General features: G+C 36.1%; 1 protein-coding gene and 1 long non-coding RNA gene across 4 annotated transcripts in view; both read right to left on the minus strand.

The window, feature by feature from the left end:
* The window catches only part of Akt3 (AKT serine/threonine kinase 3), a 235,142-nt gene that overhangs the window by 156,832 nt on the left and 61,393 nt on the right, over nt 1-16,917 (minus strand). The window lies entirely within an intron of this gene.
* On the minus strand, nt 10,792-12,799 carry LOC115031892. The gene is made up of 2 exons (XR_003837524.1): nt 12,466-12,799; nt 10,792-10,857 (listed from the first exon to the last, which is right to left on the minus strand). It is a non-coding gene; the product is annotated as an uncharacterized LOC115031892 (long non-coding RNA).

The raw sequence follows: 16,917 nt of genomic DNA on the forward strand, positions 1-16,917 counted from the left end.
GATGTTTTTAAGTTCTATAGAATCGAGTAAGTGAGGTACTGGTTATCAAACGAAACAAGTTATAGCAATTAAAAGGCATAGCATGTCAGTAACTATCACTATAATTACATAGCATGGATAGGGCAGAAAGCATACTGCTGAATGAAATAAAGGTTTATTTTAGAACACTTAAGTATAACAGCTAACCATAACAAACAGATATAAGTACCAAAATAAATTTTCTATATGACCACAAACATAAATTCTACCACAAAGATTTTCTAATGCATTAATATACAACCTAAAAAGTATAAATGTCTGTAAAATATGGCAGAGTTGAAACTCATGAATCCAATCCAGAGACAGACATACTGTCAAGACCCTAAGACCAGGACTTTGTCAGCTCTGTATGCCACTGTATCATCTGTACCTAGCCGGCACTACAGAGTATTTTATCAACAAAAATATTCATGAATACATAAGTGACTGAAGGCATATAAAAATCAAAGATCATAAGTAAACCAAAAACCCTATATTATTATTTACCCAAAAAAAGAACTTAGCAAGTTCTTTAAAAAAATGTTATTCAATCATTTAAAAACATTTTAAATAACAAACTTTTTATATATTTGCAATTTTTAAATTAAAATATAATTACATCTTTGTCACTTCCCTTTCCTCTAACTCCTAATGACCCTTATTGCTCCATATTGTATACAGACATATACATACATACATACATACATACATACACACACACACACAAAACTTACTGAGTCCATTTAGTGTCACTTGTGTGTACCTAATTATATTATTCAAGGGCTGACCACTTGATATTAGATAAGTAATTGGGAGGCTCATACATAGAGAAAACTTATTTTCCTTCTCTGAACAGTCTGTAGCTAATGCCTGTAGCTCTCCATCTGGGGAGGAGTCCATGAGATTGCTCTCTTCCATGTTAGCATATCTGTTAATGGTGTCCTTATTCATGTCTGGTTTAGGCAGCTATGTTCTTGAGGCCTCATGGGTACAGTGTCCCTGTTGTTTATACAAGAAACAGTCTCACAGCAGATTTCCTGGTCCTCTGGCTCTTGTGCTCTTTCCACCTTTTCTCCCAAGTAGGTTCTCCTGTGAAATCTATAATCTCACTAGGCATGAATAGTTGTCTAAATTTCCAGTACCATGATTTCCTTCTGTTGAGCTGGCCTTGAGTCCCATTAATTACCACAAGTTACCACCAAGATAGGAGTGTCCTTATTGTACCTTTAGGGATATCTTGCCATGCTGGGTCACTTTTGTGATTCAAGGGTACCACAACTAGGTAGTGATTGCTTTCCATCCTTGGTAGCTTGCATAGCACCTTAAGGTAAGATCCCCAGCTTAATTCCTCTGAGTCCTGTGTACAAAGTGTATGTTGTCTTCAGTAATAGGAAAGCACCTCCAATTTTTGGGAAGCCATCATGGGCAACAGCAACAGCCTATATTGCTCACAGTGGCTCTTGGACTCCTCTAACCAACAACTCGAAAGGAGATTTCCCATTCCTGGTCCTTAGTTTGTTAGATAACCTATGACCCTTGGGTGTGATATCACCACCCAAGTATTATAACTTCATTTAAACTATATGCATAAATAAACACATATATTATATGTAATTCTTGATAAACATAAAATCATATGATTCATTATGGCTTTTTCAAATATCTTCAGCATTATTTATCCCTCTTTTCTTCCTATCATGTTTTGACCCCCCACACACAAACTCAAGCTCCTCCTTCATATCACCTGAATCAGATTTCAATAAAACTCATGTCAAAGAAAAAAACAAACAAAACAAACAGCTTCAAATAGCAGCTAGTATTTGATTTTCTGGAAAACCAACAGTGATAGCATTTTTTGGTCAAAGGTGTTTTGACAGCTAAGCAGAACAAGGACAGAAAAAACAGTAAGTGGTATACCAGTAATATTGCCTATTACTCAGAAGAAGAAAAAAAGTGATTCCTGCAAGTGTGCAATGTATAAGATCATACAGTGTGTGTATGGAACTTTCAGAGGAGCGAAAACTACAGACATAAGAGTAAGACATAAGAGGCTCTCTGGGGCTTAGGCTGTGGAAGGGATATGAAAAATAGGTATAAAGGAGATAATTGGAGGGATAAAAATGTTCCAGTGACTCAGAAACTGTACATATAATAAAAATAACCACAATTTCAACTTAAAAAAAAAAGAAAGAAAAAACAGTAATACAAGGCAACTTTTAATAAGGTAGAAGCCTTGAAAAGCATAAAAGCTAAGACAAAGAAATAGAAGTATAACTTCTAAAAGAATGTCAAAGATCTGACCACCTGAAACCAGAGAGGTATCAAACACTAAAAATTCATCTACTTTTAAATCAACCTACAAGACCCTTTAGATGAGCCAAGTCAATGAACTTATGTACAACTGAACAGCATATGGAAACTATCTGAACATACAGCAGTGGCCTCCCCAGTCTTTCAGGCAGGTGTGGGATCCCCTTGTGCTGTATTGTCCTTTGGTCCTGCTCTCATTCACATTTCTCCAAGACTATTTCCTTTCAATCAGATTAACATTCCAAGATCCTCAAAGTTTTTCTTGGTTTTCTTGTAAACAAAACTGTAAGCTTGAACAAACCATTTTGCTTCTCTTTGACTCAGTACACTCATTTGTAAAATGGGGACTCTATCTTATACCTCATAAGGCAGTGCTTAGGAATCAAATGAGAAAATTTACAAAGTAATACACAACTATTCAATAAAGCATGGCCACTACTGCTATTCTCTGACTCTGGCTTTAAAAAAAAAAAAAAAAAAAAAAAAAACCCTTTCCCATTTTTCACATTCCCAATTTTCTAACACAGCATTTACCAAAGCACAAATAGCATTATATTTTTCTTAGGAGATAAAGAGGTAGAAAAAAAAAAAGTAAAGCAAAGCTGGCAATCAATACAGAAAGGAACAAAACTGAGAAGTGAGAAAGGGCATATTTCCTTCAAATAGTATTAAAATTAAATTGTCTTACTGTACTAAGAATTTAATAGCATTATTCCTAACATCTATCATGATGCTACACTATGTATAAGACAACTAAGAGGCCACCATCAGAAATTACAAGGTGGAAATGATACAAATAACTTGCTATAAATATAAGAATATCAACAGCAAAAAGGATTGATTTCTTTTCCCAACCTAGAATAAACAACATATAAAACTGGCCCAGGACATATTTGTATATTATGAAAAGAATACAAACAGTGAAGTCCTTTGGTCTCTTCACACAAATTAGCTGTTGATTCTAAATGTAGATTAGCATTATGGACAGAGATTAAGATAAACTAATACACTCCAGCTACATCTAAGACCCAGAGAAGTTAAACAGAAGAAAGCAACAATGAATACTCCTCACCAAAAAGAAATGTTTGTTTTTGCAGGTTAGCACCACCATTTTTTTCACATTTGCATCCTAATAGTTCTACTTGGTCTCCCCATTATGCAACAGTCCTTACAATCCAGCCAGCTACCCTGACAACTGGGTTCCTTTGCCAGGGTGGCTTTGTCTAAATCCCAAAGCTGTGCTTGGCTGTGAACTGAGCCCAATGGCTGCCTGTGATCTGAATGCCAATGAAGAGTACAGGCCTTGTTGTCTAACAAGCCAAAGACTAAAAGGTCTCCTTGGGGTCAACAAACTGTCTTGACTACTTTTATAAGCTTAAAAGACTAGAAATTGCAGATAGTGAAGCATCTCATTTCTTAGGTTGACAGCACAAAATACTAAACATTTAACCAGCATCAGATACCTCAGAGATTCAACTTTAAATAAGGGTCTAATAAATCATATAAAGACAGAGTACCCTCTCTTTTAAACAGAAATAAATTTAATCTCAAATAAAAATATAGGTAGATATAAATCTCATATTATTAAAGACCTCCAACCCTACTATTTACTTAAAGGAGGTGAATAAATAGTGACAAAGAAACAGATAATAAACCATTAAATTGTAAATCTGCTGATCACCCACAATCTAAAAAATGGAAAATTACATAACTAAAGAACCAAGTAATAGAAAGTACTTCCACATATGAATCCTGAACAAAACTCAAAATAAAGTCCAGTTGTATAATTACTGAACTTCTGAACACAAATTGTCAATGAAATGTGATGTTTATAACTTTTGCTTACACATTTGAATTTTCTATTCAGTTACTATTCATTTCCTCATATTTTAGAGAACTGAGGCTGCTGTTTTCTTCCATACCACATTCTCTTACTTAAATGTCACATCTTATCAATTTTAGTTCCTTGATGGTTCTCTTAGAAATCTTCCTTACCCAGATGCCACAGTCCCTACATGGAAAGTAATGCTACCTTACCGGCCTCTTGGGAAAGCTTCTAAGATGACTGCTGGCTACCAATATATACTGTCAAAGATAAACATAATTTCAAAGCTTCTAAAAGCCAGAAATATTTGAGCTAGCAAAAGGAGTCAGATGAGATTAAATTGAGTGATGTTTAATCAAATATATACAAAATATGACTTCAACAAGCACTCACAGAAAAATATTTTACCTTTTTCACACAATGAACTCAAAATCTATTGTACCTTTTACACTTACAGCACAGCCCACCTCAGATAGAAAATTTCCAGCATCCGATGACACATGTCAACCTACTCAAAAACTACTCAAATGGAAATATATTTTTAACTTGCTCCAATTTTAAATTAGAAAATTTTAAAATAAAATCTAAAATTGTTTCTTAGCCACACTGGTTAGCTCATAACTCCCTTGCTGGACAATATGGATCTTTAATACACCTCTTCCAAACCAGTCTCAACATACTTACAAGTGAACATTACTTACATTACCTTACAACTTAAAAGATTTTTCACTACTTCCCATTAATCTCCTGGCAAAATTCAAACACTTAAGATCTCCTAGCATAGGAAATTCTTCCTTTTCTAGCTTCAATAGCTCCACGTTCCCTTTTTATACAATGTTTCTTCCAGAGCTGGGTCATGATGAGCTCTGTCCACCCTGCCCTTTTCTACTGTTGGTTCCACATAACTCTCCTCTTACCTGTCTCTATCAACAGGCCAGAGCCAGCTCATTCTTTAGCTTTTAGTTTAGAAACCACTCTTCCTAGATAAATAACATACTAGTTCTCTCTTTGGAAGGTCAGGAATACCACATTCATGCTTTTATGAGAATGGGGAAAAGCATTCTGTAGGTACTCATAAATATGAATCAATCTTACAAATGATCTCAGCTTCTTTCAGTGTGCTGAACATGTGACCAAAAGTACCAGGAAGAGAAGCATTGTCACTGAGAATTAATCTGCCTCTTGTTGACATGCCCAACGTCAATTCAACTTCTATGGATTTGTTTCCTATGCTTTAACTATGCTTTAGAGTTTGGAGGTTCAATTTTTCCTTCTTATAATTTCTTCCTAAAAGTTCACTATATGTTTTACTATCACTTAACTAAAAATAAACTACACACAAGGGAAACTGCCAAATTACCACAGCATTGAAACTCAAAGTTGAAATGTTCAGTACAAAAATAGCATTATGCTCCTACTCCTACAGGCCACAGGAAGAGCATCATCCGTGCTCTTGATGATGATCAGAGAAACTTCCTCAGTAGCTACTAAGGAAAGCTCTCTCCCTACTCTGCATAAGAAGAGTCATTTCATTCCAGATTCCTATGCCTTTACTCATTCTAATTCTGGGGGATAAATCTGGGGAAAATATCTTGATATGAAAGCCTTTTCTTCCTTTTGAAAAGAATGAATTGTAGAAAAAAAAAATTGCCATTCCTCCAGTGTAAAGGGCACAGTAAACTGCTAGAACCTGGAAATTTCTTTCTACATAAAGTTTTACTGGAACACAGACACACCTTTACTCTACATACTGTCCATGGCTATTTTCTTGCACAGCAGTCAGAGAGACGAGTAGCTGCAATTTCATTTAAAAACCATATTATTTGCAAAGGTAATTACCAATCTTTGTACTCTATTCTATTACCCTGCTCGAACAGCCTGAAATGTGCTGGAGAGACTGCCTAATTCTGCAATTCAACAGGTGACTTGGCTCTCACACTAAAACCTCCAATTTAACTGTTATTGAAGTACAGCTGATGCCCTTACACATGGTTTCACGTTCCATGCAGTTTCAGTTGCCCATGGTCAGTAACAGTCTGGCATATCAAACAGAAATAAAGAGTTGATAAATTTTGTTCTGTTCTGATTAGCATGATGAAATCTTCCACCATCTGCTTCAGCCACCCAGGATATGAACCGTCCTTTTCTTTCCCCATTGTATTCACACTATAGACCCATCAGATACTTGGTAGCTGTCTCAGTTGGTAGTTACATTGCTGTGGTATCAGAGTACCTGTATTCAAGTAATCCTTCAATAGCCTAATGCTTGTAATTTCTCTAATAAGTCATTTTACTTTAAATTTATCTCATCAGACACATCCCGTTATCACAAGAACATTGATAGACAGTTTAAGTGGGTATTTTATGAGAAAAACACCATGTTTACATACCACTGTACATTATTAGAAATGGTCTGGTTTTAGTTACTGTCACTACTCTTTTACTATTCTAAATTTCATAGTTAAACTTGATGGTAGGTAAGTATGGAAGCAAATATAAACCATATAGGGTTCTAGACTATATGCTTTTTCAGGCATGCAGAGCAAAGAGCAAATGCAAATGCCTTCTGAACTCCATCTTTACTCTTCATATTGCACTTAATAGTCTTTAGAAGGCCAACAATCTTTCGGGAACCCCAATACTTCTATGAATACCCTCTGTGCATATTTAATGTTAAGTTCTAAGGTACAAAATTCAAGAGAAACAGTCTCAGTCAAATGCCTGTTCAAGTTCTAAAAATGTGTTCTTAAAGCAAATCTTATCTCTTCATCAGAGAAATTTGTATCAGTAATGTTAACTTTATCACATATCTAACTACATGTTCCTAATAGTAAATAAAGAGAACTAGCACAATAAACTCCAGCTCTTCAGAGACTTAGTATTTCATGTTGGTCTACTGTTTCATGAAAACATAAACTTACATACTTTGTAGAAGTGTTGTTAGTCTTTGAAACCATTATTTGTTTCTTTTATGTTTCTGTGTCTTTCCCTCAAAACAAATGAACCAATATTATGCAAATGTACTAGATCAACTATTTACACAAGTATTAATTTAATATTTACTAAAGTATATTCTTTTTTTCTTACATTAAAATTCTCTGATTTTTTTTAAATAGTGATAATTCTATGACATATACTTCAATTATTTTTCCCTAAAAATAAGACTCAAACTGGGCATGGTGGCACATACCTGTACTGAGCATTATGAGGAAACAAGATCTTGAGTTTCAGGCCAGCCTGGGCTGCCTAGTCAGCCCTTGTCTCAAAACAGAAACAAACAAGCAAAAAACCAACAACAAGAAAAACTTACAAGTAAATAACCACTTGTTAATAATGACAGGGAAGTTAATAACCAACCAACCAATTCGTACAATAGACAGAAAATGAAGGTGCTGCATATTACTTTCATCAATAATTTTGGGGGCTCTGCAAATCACCCACAGCCAGTATCCCCCGTACTCATCATATATTCATGTTTATTTCAACTTCTTAACCAACTTTGCCCTATTCAAGGTCATTGTTTTAAATGCTAACAATCTCACATTTCTATGTTTTCTACTACCGTTGGTTAAATGATTTAGTATAAGCAAAGTAGCAGCTATGATGCAACGTTAGCTACTTCTTACTTTATTACTAACTCAGTTTATTTTAGGTTCTGTCATTTCTTTCTAGAACAAAATTAAGACAAGAAAAAACACAAATTAAATTTTTAAACACTAATATTTTAGAGAAAGTACTAAAAAGAGAAATTATAAAATAAAAGGAACTTCCCTTTCTTAAGTATCTTTCATGTCAATTGGGCTGAACTCTCAGTCTCAATGTTCAAAAAATATTTACCAATACAATTTGGTAAATTATTATTTCTTAATAATCCTCTGAAGTCTATGTCACATGCCTCACTGCAACTGATAATCTTCTAAACCAAGAATAATTAAAAGGCAAACTCACAGTTAAAACTACATTAATTATGAAAACTATGAGATTTCATAAAGACTAAATATAATCTTTAATAATCAGATACACAGTGGATATTTCTCTTTAGATAATATAGCAATCAAACTGCTGACCTTTTTCTTATTTTCACAAATCTACTTCTCCTCCTAAGGATATTCTTCAAACACTACCCATTAAGGACTCTAATCACAAGAAATCATGGGCACAACATAATTTTAAGGGCTCCAGGGTATCCTTTCAAAAATATATCATACATCCTTTAAAGAAATGAAACTATACTAGGTCACTTAGTCATGACTGCTGAAATACTAACAAGTTCACTGTGGGAAGATGTCAGGGAGAAGGTACACCAGCTTTAAATGTTGCCAAGTGCCACACGATATTTGTATTCACAGAACCCTTGATCAGAAGCTAGTGATACCATTCATGCTCCGTTACATAAGAAGCTAGAAAAGAAAAGAGCAAATGAGAACGTGAGCTTTTACCCCAGAAACATAGGTCAACAATACTGCCCAAGGAAATCTGAAACTGTTAAAACATAAGTTTGAAATTGACCAGTACCAATAAATTAGTTAGGCATATCATCTTTTAAAACATGATCTATAATGTCTATTTTTTTCTAGTAGGAAAAGAGTGACATTTGTTTAAAATACATTGTTAGCTTTTCTTTAAATCACATATGAATACCTAATCTTAGTAGCACATAAGGTCATTGACATTAATACTGTTTGAAATATAAAGAATAGCTGCATTCAGAATGGCTAAGATCAAAACTTCAGGTGACAACACATGTTGGTGAGGATGTGGAAAAAGAGGAATTCTCCTCCATTGTTGGTGGGATTGCAAACTTGCACAACCACTCTGGAAATCAATCTGGAGGTTCCTCAGAAAAATGGAAATAGATCTACCTGAAGATCCAGCTATACCACTCTTAGGAATATACCCAAAAGATGCCCCACCATGCCACATGGGCACATGTTCCACTATGTTCACAGCGACCTTGTTTGTGATAGACAGAAGCTGGAAACAACCCAGATGTCCCATGACAGAAGAATGGATACAGAAAATGTGGTTCATTTACACAGTGGAATAGTACTCAGCTATGAAGAACGTGAGCATCCTGAGTTTTGAAGGCAAATAGATAGAACTAGAAAATATCATCCTGACTGAGGTAACTCAGACCCAAAAGGAAACACATCATATGTACTCACTAATAAGTAGATATTAGGGAAAAGAAAGAAAGAAAGAAAGAAAGAAAGAAAGAAAGAAAGAAAGAAAGAAAGAAAGAAAGAAAGAAAGAAAGAAAGGAAAAGAAAGAACGGAAGGAAGGAAGGAAGGAAGGAAGGAAGGAAGGAAGGAAGGAAGGAAGGAAGGGAGGAAGGAAGGGAGGGAGGGAGGGAGGGAGGGAAAAAAGAAGTACAGAACACCTAATATACAGTCCACAGAACTCACAAAGGTCAACTAGCTGAAGGGCCCAAGTCAGGACACCTCAGTCCCACATGGGAGGGAGAAGAAAGCAATCACAAGGAGGAGGGAGGGAGAGAAAAGGACTGAAGCCCTGAGGGCCAGCAGAAAGAATGGAAACAGGCAACTTCAGGAGGTAGGAGGTTGGGGGTACCCTCCAGAATGCAAGAGACCTGGGAGATGAGAGACTCTCAGGACTCAAAAGGAGGGACCTTAGATGAAATGTCAAACAGTAGGGTGAGGGAACTTATAGAGTCCACCTCCAGCAGGAAGACAGAACATCAAGTGAGGGAGGGGGTTGGTATCCCACAGTCAAAACTCTGACCCATAATTGTTCCTGTCTGAAAGAACTGCAGGGATGGAAATGGAGAGGAGCCTGAGGAAAAGAAGGTCCAGAGACAGGCCCAAAGTGGGATCCAGCTCAAGGGGAGGTCCAAAGGCTTGATACTATTACTGAGGCTATGAAGCACTCACAAAAAGAGACCTATCACGACTGCCCTCCAAAGGACCCAACAAACAGCTGAGTCTAATATTTGCAACAGGCCAATGAACAGAAACTATAGACCCCTATGGCTGGAAGAAGCTGAGGAGGAGGGGGCCCTGTAGGAGGACCAGCAGTCTCAATTAACCTGGACCCCTGAGATCTCTCAGATATGGTGATATGAGGCCCCCAACACATATCCAGCAGAGGACTGCAGAATCTGGATTCAGTCAGAGAAGATGCACCTAACTCTCAAAAGACTGGAGGCCCCAGGGAGTTTAGAGATCTGGTTGGGTGAGGGCATCCTCGAGGAGACAAGGCATTGAGGAGGAGGTATGAGATGGGGGAACAGGTGGAGGGTGGACTGGGGGGGGGGGGTAAAATCTGGATTGTAAATCAATAAATAAAAGACAAAAATTAAAAATAAAAAATATAAAAAAATGTTTCAAAACTCATCAAATACATCTCTAGAAGATGTGTCAAATGGTTTAGATAATCTTATTTAAAATGTTCTTTCTGAACATGAGAAAGGTGTGAGTGTGTATGTCCATGTGTGTGTGTGTGTGTGTGTGTATAACACACTATCACTGTGCTACACGCCCAGCCCAAGATTGTTCATGTTTATTTCAATTGTCATACAATTGCCAACACTCCAAGGAAGTACTAAATGAATGAAAACATGCTCAATTTTATTAGTCATAAGGTGAACGTAGGTTTAAAAAGACAATATCAATGAACCATGCACCTGCAATTCCAGCTCCTAAGATGCTAAGGCAGGATAATAGGCAATCCTCAACTACACCACCTTAAAACAAAACAAAACAAAAAATCAAAATACGTCATTTATAATAAGGTACCCACTACCCTTGCTTAAACAAAAGTGTGCCTTTATTTTATTTTATTTTGGTTTTTCAGGACAGGGTTTCTCTGTGTAGCCCTGTCTGTCCTGGAACTCACTGTGTAGACCAGGCTGCCCTCGAACTCAGAAATCCACCCGCCTCTGCCTCCCAAGTCCTGGGATTAAAGCTGTATGCCACCAATGCCCAGCAGAAAGTGTGCCTTTATAAATTCCTCAAAGGACGAAAGGATGGACCATCCAGAGACTGCCCCACCCAGGGGTCCATCCCATAATCAGCCAAACGCAGACACTATTGCATATATCAGCAGATTTTGCTGAAAGGACCCTGATATAGCTGTCTCTTGTGAGGCTATGCCAGTGCCTGGAAAATACAGAAGTGGATGCTCACAGTCATCTATTGGATGGAACACAGAGCCCCCAATGGAGGAGCTAGAGAAAGTACCCAAGGAGCTGAAGGGGTCTGCAACCCTAAAGGTGGAACAACAATATGAACTAATCAGTACCCCCAGAGCTCATGTCTCCAGCTGTATATGTAGCAGAAGATGGCCTAGTCAGCCATCATTGGGAAGAGAGGCCCTTTAGTCTTGAAAACTTTATATGCCCCAGTACAGGGGAATGCCAAGGCCAAGAAGTGGGAGTGAGTGGGTAGGGAAGCAGGGCAGGGAGAGGATATAGGGAACTTTTGGGATAGCATTTGAAATGTAAATGAAGAAAATATCTAATAAAATGTTTTAAAAAATTCCTCAAAGGGATGTTCTTTTGCATATAGCAGGAAGTTTTAAATTTCATTTCTCCCACCACTATCCTACAAGGAGATGATAGTACATAGGATGGAAGCAAGGGCCTTGTGTGTGCTTAGGAAGCAGTGTACCAACTACAACTTGACTCTTAATATTTGTGTTATTTTGTTGACAATTTCTTAGTTCTGAAAAGTGTGAAGCACATCAGTTTCTAAGAAAATAAATTATGAAAAACAAATATGACATATATTTACTTATATATGGATGTAAGGTGTTCTATCTTTGATAAGTAGCTAGGTTGTTAGGTATAGGTTAAAGGATTTGGGGTAGAACAGGATCACCCTAGGAAGGGAAAATAGAATAGTTATAGATGGAAGACACAGGGACTGGAATGAGAGCATCAAACTGAAGTGGAAGGTAAGTCAGGGTGAAGGAGGGAATATAGGAAGGGACAGCTAAAACTAAGAACCATTTGAGAGAGTGTATGGCAACCTAATATATTAGAAGCTTCCTAAAATATATACATATACGAAGGTTATCTGAATGGACTCGCCAATCAAATAATGGGGGAGACAGAGCCGTAACAGGGCATCTACTATCAACAAATGAAGCTACCAAACCCAGTAATAGGTTACATCTAATCAAGGTGTTGTCCAAATGGTCTCACGGGAAACCTAAACAACCCAGGCTACTGACAAGACTATTGGTTGCTATCTACAGACTGATAGTAAAACCCTACTGTTGAAGAAGAGCTAAAAACTCAATGAACATGGAGAAGTAAAGCTGGTTCCCACACACCATCATCCTTACTTACTAGTAGTGTTCATGGAACTGGAACGTATTCTGCAACGAAAGGGAAAAACTGTAAACACCAACCCAGTTACAAATCCTTTGAGTTACAATGGTGCCCTGCATACAAGATACTGTGCAATAATGATTCAAAACTGTAAGAGTAACACCAACCAATATCTGATTTGATCTAAGGCCCACTCCCTAAAATAGAATCCATCCTGGACACTTCTTAGCCACTGTTTGGGTGGCTAAACCTGAGAGTAGATAGGTCAAGAACCTAGGAGAAAACCAAACACTACTGTTCTTAAAAGAACACAGCAACAAAATAACTTCTGATATTCTTCTATACTTAAAGATCACTGTCTTACACTGCAAGAGCTTCCTCCTGCAGTAAATGGGAATAAATCAGAGACCCATAATTGCACAGGGTGCAGAGAGCAAGATACCTTGGAAAACTTGGTCCTAAATAGGATCTCTCTACCAAACCCCTTCCCTCAGGGAACTCTGCTGAAAAGGAGACAGAAAAATTTTAAGAATCAAAGGGAATGGAGAACACCAAAGAAACAAAGCCTTCTAAACAGGATCCACACACACAACTCAAAGAAACTGTGGCAACATGCTCAAGACCTTACACGCCTGGACCTGATGCAATCCCAGCACCCAGAGTGGAAGTGGACACAAGTTCCCTAACTGCTTACAAATAAAAAATTTGGTTTTCTTTCTTTTTTTTTTTTTTTTTTTTTTTTTGGTTTTTCAAGACAGGCTTTCTCTGTGAAGCCCTGGCTGTCCTCACCATTCTTAAGCAGTAGATGGCCAACACAAAAAGAATTCAATGGCTTTTTGGGAAGGTTTTTGGTCATATAGTGATTTGGGTATTTTTTTTTCTTTCCCTAAAAGTCTTTTGCTTTCATATTATGGTTTCCAATTTTGTGTTTAGGGGATTTTTGTGCATGCCAATAAATGTATCTCTACAACTATGTATCTATGTATGTACCTATGTAACTAACTACATATGTATGTATCTGGTCTTTGTTTTTCTGTTCATTTGTTGTATCTTATCAAGTTTGTTTTAACTTTATCTTATTTTATTATTTTCCTCTCTAGCCTTTGAGATTATAGAGATTTGGGAGGATTGGGAGGTGGGGAGGATCTGGCAAGAGTCAGAAAGGGAACCATAATCAGAATGTATTGTGTGAAAAAAATTTCCAATGAGAATACAGAAAATAAAATATGACCCTTAAAATATTAATTTAAACACAACACTGCTTACCAAAACTTTAAAAGAGATTTTAGTGACCTTCTCATTTTAAAAAGCAAACAACAGATAAGTATTCTTCCAGGGTCAAAAAACTAGCTGGTAATGGGGAATATTAGTACCTCAAAACTCTAGAATGAGAATTATTCTTTTTTAAAGATTCTTCTGTCCGTTTAACCTTTGGCTCTAAAAATGCAAGTTTTACCATACAAAAAATGTACTATACTATGTTTTTAATTTTAAATTCAATTAAATCAAGATGTAGCTATTATATTAAGCAAGCATAAAGCACCAATTATATCATACCCTACTTAGCTGATAAATGAAAATGGATTCCATATTTAGACTTCAATAAACATATTTACCTTGAGAAATAGTTTTCATGTAAGACTAAAGCAAACCTATATTTGATTTTTAAAAAGAACTAAAGTTAAAATAAACAAATTCAAAGAAAACTTCCACTTGTCAAAAATTGTCAAACAGTTTGTTGATAAGTTACTAGGTCAATAATTTCTATTATCTCTGTATATTCTCACTTTTATTCATAGAGGACAAAGTATAAGAGACGAAAAATTCCAAAATTTGAAGAAGTAGGTCACAGGCAGAAGTGTGGGTTGAACCTCTGGCTTGGGTTTATAGTAAACTAGCATACTCTCCATGAAGATGAGGTACCATACCATTTCTGCATATTTGGTTTTGTTTTTTTTTTTGGACTGTCAACAGTTTGATTTGGTTTTGTAAGAAATGAGAAGTTTATCAGAACAGTGGAGAGGGTGTGTTGACTGTGTCAGTAAGCTTTGTGAATATGCTTAATGTTAAAGTTAAAATGAGCCAGAGGACAGTGCCAAAGAAGCACCTGAAATCTCGCCCTGTGTTTTACCTCTTGAGACTTCTTTGTCATGAGGAGTATGAACATGAGGTGGAGTGAGCCAGTATAGGACAGGAACTATAGCAAGCTGCCATGCTGAGTTAAACAACAATCATCAAAAGGGGCTTTGGGAGTTCACCAGCTGCAAAGTTTTTGTGTTAAGATTTTAGGTGCACTGTAAGGATAGGAGGCCCTAAATAATAATGTCAAAGGGGTTTTTACATTCCCAGGAAGCCATTTCAAGCAAGCAAGCAAACAAACAAACAAACAACAACAAAAAGAAATCTAGATTTGTTCCTAATAGAGGTGAAAGCCCTTAGAGATGAGAGACAGAGGACACAGACACCTAGTACTATCTAACTCACTGCTCCTGGCACAACAAGGACAAATACTGTAAAAAGGAAGATATAATAGTTTAACTGTAAAATTCTAAAGAAATAAAACGAATACTTTTTCCTTGTAAAAAAAAAATAACAAAAACATCATTTTGAAAGTTACATGGCAAGATGAACTTAAGGCTAAAAAGATATTAGAATAATTTCAAGAGTTAATTTAAAAAGCACTTTCACATCTTATTTACCAGTACTGAGTATTGATATAGAAAATGCTCTTTTAAAATCAGCATCATAGATTTCATAATGACTGCTTCAACACAATTTTACAGAAGTAGAGTTCGGAGCCCTGGTGGGCAAGTGTAAGTGGCTTCTGCTCTGTTGCTTTACCATTGTATACTCTCACAGCTCAACCAGTGCAGCAAGCTCACAGTCAGTCCAAAGGGCAAAACCATCTCCACCAACCCAGAGAAAATGAAGAGCTTAAAGGAGGATATCTCCATAGAGCACAATACTAAACCATTACCTAGAATTTTGTCCTAAAACACAATTTACAATTAAGTTCCTAATCAGCGAGTATAATAAGCAATTTTATGCTGAATATCAAAGGTATCTTCAGTCTATTTCCAGCTCAGTTACTCTAAAGAAGGTATGTTTTTCTTTCCCTGTGTCTTACCAATCTCTGCCACAGCATCTGTATTTGTGCAAAGGGCTTTCCTGATAAACTAAGATGCCTTACTTACAACAAGGAATGGTGTTTTGCTAACACACCTAAAAATTATTTAATATAGTAACAGACCACAATTTCTTACGTAACTTGTGATATCTGACCAATAAGAAGAGGACTGTAAGGAAACAATGGAATATATCATTAGGTAAATCACAGGCAAAAACCTGTGACAGTTTATTTTCTACCATATACTCTGCAATTCAACAATTCTAGTAGTGTAAAATAATTTTATAACTACTATCTATCAAAGGGAAAATATTATATTAATAAACAAAAGAATAACATAAATGCATTTTATAATCTACATAGTGTACCTGAATACTGTTATTCTGGAGATATATTAGTACTTGTTTTTGTGTATTTTTATATTTGAAAATAATCATATTGCAAAGCTTTCCAAAGAGTTCAAGACTTTGAAAGAAGCAGCTGAAAAGTTGTGGGTAGGTGACAAATCTGACATACTTCCTAAACATCACTCCTTTAGTTATTAGTGTTTGTTCTACTAGAAAATTGAGAGAATTCAAGTTTTACATTTGCAGGCTTAGTGTCAACATGCTTAATAATGACCACTTACAAATAAACACTTTTGTTAGTACCAATAAACAGTTATTACTCCATGTAAAACCATAAAAAATTCAGCAAACAAATAATTACAATATTGAGAGAAAATATCTTTATAGATTTTCATGCATCATTTTAAACTTTTTAAAGTACACAGGTCAAAAAAATTAATGTGATTAACACAGTAAAACAAAAAAATCAACATAAAGACAGTATTTAATCATACAAAATATCCAGATTTAATGGTTTGCTTTGTTATAAAGAAACTATCCTCTACAAAGCAGCTGCTTAACAAAACACCAGCATGAGAAACTGAGTAGAACAGTCCTTACAGACCACCAGGGTGTATCTGGGCATACTGTACTTGTCTGATTTTCAACACCCTGACTCTTAAGTCCAGGCTGCACTTAACCATATGAGTCAGAGTGACATCTAGTGGTAAACTGGCAATTGGTACTACTTTACTTGCAGATAGGGCAATGTTGTTCAATTAAGTATTCTACTTTGATATTTTAAGCTAACATTCCTATTTCTTCATGAATTCTAAACTTCTGCTTCATTTTCAACACCTCTAGTATTATGTTTTCTCTTTATTTTTTCAAGCTTTATGTTCTTTTCCATTTATCTAGTTCTGTACAGAATCTAGGGTCAACCCATATTTTGTAATTTACACCTTTTCTTTCACTGTACACATTTTATCATTCTCTGCCCTATCTCATAAACTAATT

The sequence above is a fragment of the Mus caroli genome, chromosome 1 (assembly GCF_900094665.2).
Source record: "Mus caroli chromosome 1, CAROLI_EIJ_v1.1, whole genome shotgun sequence".
NCBI classification, from domain to species: Eukaryota; Metazoa; Chordata; class Mammalia; order Rodentia; family Muridae; genus Mus; species Mus caroli.